Raw genomic sequence first — 4,804 nt, 5'->3', positions numbered from 1 at the left:
TGGATCTGCAAGGCTGGCCTGGTTCTGCGGCCAGAGTAGCAGGGGCCCGGAGCAGGCGATGGGGGGAGGACCACTCGCCAAGGAAACCGCAGCAAGCATCTGCCTGGGCGCGGCCTCTCTTTTCCTCCTTTGCCCTCTTGCTAAACTGCTGTCAGCACCTCTGCTTCCTGGCAGCGCTTGGAGGAGGCCTGAAGAGATCGCCGAGTGCACAGCAGGTGCCCCCGTCCCCTGTTCTCTCAGGGAAAGCAGCCACGTTCCTCGGGCTGATTTCTCTACAGCCGTGTACCCAGGCCTGCCGTCTGCCGGGTCGGTTTTAGACACCAGGCATGCAGTGGTGAGCAAAGAAGCAAACAGGATGCCTGCCCTGATGCTGCGGCTGGTTAACGAGACAAAGACATCGAATAGCCGCTCCGTGTTTGCCAAGGGCCAGGGCCTCTGTCTATGTGGTTCAGTGCTGCATGGTTAAGGCCCCAGGAGACAATAGACACTCAGTAGGCTGTGTTGAAAGGATGAATGGCTGGGTGGGCGACACAAACAAGTGCAGATGCCATGCTGGATGTGTGAGCAACCTGACCCGGGGCTGCGAGACTCCGTCTCGGGCTAGCTCCCCTCCCACGAGTTCAGAGAAGGCGTCTTCGCAGGAGCCGTGGCCTGCTAAGGTCAACGATGTTGCAAGGGCTCTGTGGGAAGCAGCTAATGGAACAACGGCACGTTAGCCAGAAGAGGAAGCCAGGCAGGAGGAAGAGCATGGGTGAGATCCGGAGACCAGAGGAAGCAGGGTTCATGAAAGGCCTCTCGGGGCTGGAGGATGGGCAGGAGAGAGGGGTGGGTTTGAAGAGACCCTGGGGAGGCCGGCCGGGGGAATCCTAGTGGGCTGGGGAAGAGAGCCTGACTTCTTTCTCCAAACAGTGGGCAGCTGCTGACGTGTGCTCAGCAGGAATCGGGGTGGGGAGACTTAAGTTGGCATGGGTAGATATGCCTCAAGGAAAAGGCATTTGGGGTAGCCTGCATATATGACCGTCAGGAGCTGACGGATCCAACAGTAGCTGAAGTTCAAAGCTACAGATTTCCAGCCTACTATAAGTTCATCTTCACATCATTATATAACATATTAATAAATACTGATATGGCATAGCTGTATGCCGGATGCCACTCTTAGTGCTTTGCAAATATTAACGCATGCAAATCTCAAACTGGTCTTGTTATCATCCTGTTTATAAGATGAGGGGGATCAAGCTTGTAGCCTGCCGGCTCAGACACCCGTATCCCGAGTGCTCAGGGTTCAGTTCCTGGATCTGGCTCCTGACTGCAGCTTCTCACCAGTGGTTGTCTCAGTGGTGGTCTCCGTGTGGGAGATCTGGATTGAAAGCCAGGCTCCTGACTCCAGCCCATGGTGAACATCTCGGGGGTGAGTCCATGCGGGAGTATATTCCTATCTATCAACCTATCTGGTCTCCACCCTTGCAAATTGAAAAAAAAAAAAAACACGAAGAAGATGGAACAACTAGGGTGGGGCATTCAACTCAAGACAATAGGTAACAGCAGGCCCATCCTCCTAAATTTCTACAAGGCATGGAAGGAGCCAGAAGTCTCTGTTTGCCCAGTGGAGGGAACAGGAGGTGGCTCAGGATCTGCAGTGGGTGAGGTAGTGAGGAAGCCAGATGGGGCTGGAAGGGGACTCGGTGAGCTGTTCTGGATCTGCAGCACCAGCTAGGGAGCTAGAGTCCGCAGGCAGGGAGAGCTGATGGACCGTGCCTGGACCCTGCAGGAATCCTGGCATCTCTTTCCTCAGTGTCAGAATCACTCCAGTTTCTTCTTCGTTCCCTTTGTGGGCTCCACGCCTTCCTCTTTCTTCACAGACTCCCTCATTTCCAAAGCATAGTCCTTCAAAAGCATCCTGAAACAAAAAAAGGCAAATTTGCATTTTTAGAATGTCTTTACAGCTCCTGCCGGATTGTTTTTTGGCTGAGTATTAATTCAGTTTCACAATTCACCTTTCTGCAGAATTTGGAAGTTGTTGTTTCTTTGCTCCCAGCATCCAGTGTTGCTGCTGAAAAGCCCACCCTTGATTGATACTTTGGCTGGGTATAGAATTCCACAGTCAGCAAAGTCAGCTTCGCAGAGCTGCTGATGAGAAATCCATTGCCATCCTGTATCCTGATCTTTGAAGAAAAAAAAAAGATTTATTTTTTACTTAACAGGCAGAGTTACAGAGAGAGGGAGAGACACAGAGAGAGAAATCTTAGATAGCTGGTCCACTCCTGAAATGGCTGCAATGGCCAGAGTTACACCGATCCAAAACTAGGAGCCAGGAGCTTCTTCCAGGTTTCCCACAGGGGTGCAGGGGCCCAAGCACTTGGGCCATCTTCTACTGCTTTCCCAGGCCATAGCAGAGAGCTTATCCTGATCTTTTATGCATGCTTTGTGCTTGCTTGCTTTCCATTTTTCTTTTTCTGGGAATTTTCATTATGTCTTCTTTATCCTTGGCATTCTTTAACAGTATTCTGCCCCCATGTGAGTCTCTTAGTCATTTATGATGTTGAACACATGGTGGATTCAGACAAGTAAACTCATGATTGCAGTTCTGGGGATTTTATTGTATTACTTTGGTGAAGAGTGCTTTCCTTGCATTTTCTCCATTTTTCTCTTCTTGGAATTCTTACTATTTAAGTGATAGACATTCTAGAGAGATCCTCCAATTTTCTTATCTTTCTATCCTATATTCTTAAAAGATTAATTGTATTTATTTGAAAGGTAGATTTACAGAGAGAGAGAGAGAGAGAGAGAGAGAGAGAGATCTTCCATCCACTGGTTCACACCCCAAATAGTCACAATGGCCAGGGCTGGGCTAGACTGAAGCCAGGAGCCAGGAGCTTCCTCCATATCTCCCACATGGGTGCAGGGCCCAAGCACTTGGGCCATCCTCTGCTGCCTTCCCAGGTGTATTAGCAGGGAGCTGGATCAGAAGTGGAGCAGCCAGGACTCAAACCAGTGCCCATATGTGATGCCAGCACTGCAGATGGCAGCTTTACCTGCTGCCCCACAATGCCATTTTTAATCTGTTAATCTTGTTTGACTTTCTGAGAGTTTTCACCTTCCAAATTTCGCATTATTTTTAAAAATTTATGTGCTCTGCTTTGATCCTATCCTTTTTTTTTTTTTTTTGCATTTCCTTTGTCTTCTTGGATAAAATCTCTTCTCCCTGATGCTGTTACTAATAATTTTTAAGTCAATTCATAATGAAAAGAGGTCTCTGGAGGATTGATGGACAGCTCCATGAGGTTGCATGGGCAGTGCCAACTGGTGAAACTTACTGCAAGGTGACCATGTGGGAAACTAAGCACTTCACTGAGGGACCCCCAAGCCGTCAGGAATATCCCCTCATTTTGCAGATGGCAGATGGAAATGCGAGACTCATGTGACCAGTCACTGGTGCAGCGGAGAGTCAAACCAAGAACAGCCTGCTGCAGAATCAGGCTCAAAGCCCCTGTGCTACCCTGCCTCTCGGAGCAGCACCTGTTCCAAGTTGATGAGCGCTTTCTGTGTACCATACACGGATCTAAGCCTTTAACAACAGTCACCGAAGCTTCACGACAACCCTTTGAAGTCGGCGCTCATGATAGCCCTGTGCTGACCAGCACCCTAGCATCCAGAGAACCTGAACAACTTGCCCAAGACGAGCCAGCTGGGCAGTGCTCAGGGCAGGGCGAAATCCTAGGCAGCGCAGTCCTAGGGCCATCTGCTTAGTCTGCAGCCATCTCTCCATGTGATCCCCAACTTGTTCTTTGGGTGACGAAATGAGAGAATGTAACTAGGAAATCAGCACACAATAGACTCTGAACAAATATTTCCCTCGGAAAAAATCTGCCTGCCCTCTTTGATCTTCAGTGTCCTTAACTTCGAGACAAGAAGCTCTGGTCTGGGTGACCCTAAGGTCCCTGCTGGCTTCCCCGGTTCTAAGAGCAGGGCTGCACAGTTAGGGTGGGCCCACCTCACGATGGCGGGGCGTGGGAGTGAGGGGGAGGGGCACAAGTCCTAAAGCGACAGAGGAAGTAAAAACTCGGGAGGTCAGAGTGAGTGTGACTTGTTCTGGAAGGTTCCATTTCCCACCGCTTCTGTGTTCCCAAATAGCTGGGAAGTTCAAACAACAGACTCCGACTGGCACGCAAGAGGGAACATATGTAACCACTTACAGGCCAGTTAATACGGGGTGGGGAGAAAGCCCCGGGGGGAGGGATGGGGGGCACGCTGGGGTTGAAATGAGCCAAAGCCCACGGCCGCGCTTCCGGGCTCTGGCTGAAGCGGGTGATTGTGTGTCATCAGGAAACTTGAGACGGGGGGGAGAAACAACCCCTGATCAAAGTCCCTTTTGTCGACTTCTAACAGATTAATAGATGACAGATTTTGCACTTACAGCTCCACTCCGAGGTCAGAGGCAGTGAGAAGGGCCTTGTTGGGACTGTTTTCTTCTTTTGTTCAGCTGCTGGGTGCAGAACCCATCATCCTGACAGCCCGGCTGCCTGAAACAATTCTAAGAACGTCTGCCTTCCCCGGGGATTGCTGGTGGCCGGGGGGTGGGGGGGCCTTCTCCTTAGCACAGACAATCCAGGCTTCTGCTCGGAATCCTGGCTGGGGGTTCCTCACTCCCTGGAGCCCCCAGGCTCATCCTGCCACTGCTCCAGCCCCTTACTGTGACTCTCTTCATGACTTCACGCCCTTCAGCGGCGAAGCCTTCCTGTACGGCCAGCATCTAGCAGAAGTTCGTCGTCCCCGCTGGACTGCGTGTGGAGACGGTGAACGAGCC

The 4,804-nt window shown here is 51.1% G+C and overlaps 1 long non-coding RNA gene across 1 annotated transcript; it reads right to left on the bottom strand.

Annotated features, from left to right (window-relative positions):
* Window positions 1-1,208: 1,208 nt before the first annotated feature.
* Window positions 1,209-4,590, bottom strand: LOC103345467 (uncharacterized). The gene is made up of 3 exons (XR_515353.4): window positions 4,415-4,590; window positions 1,995-2,162; window positions 1,209-1,897 (listed from the first exon to the last, which is right to left on the bottom strand). It is a non-coding gene; the product is annotated as an uncharacterized lncRNA (long non-coding RNA).
* Window positions 4,591-4,804: the final 214 nt, after the last annotated feature.

The sequence above is a fragment of the Oryctolagus cuniculus genome, chromosome 12 (genome assembly GCF_964237555.1).
Source record: "Oryctolagus cuniculus chromosome 12, mOryCun1.1, whole genome shotgun sequence".
NCBI classification, from domain to species: Eukaryota; Metazoa; Chordata; class Mammalia; order Lagomorpha; family Leporidae; genus Oryctolagus; species Oryctolagus cuniculus.
Note: the sequence above shows the minus strand (reverse complement) of the source record. Positions and strands in the feature narration are given on the sequence as shown.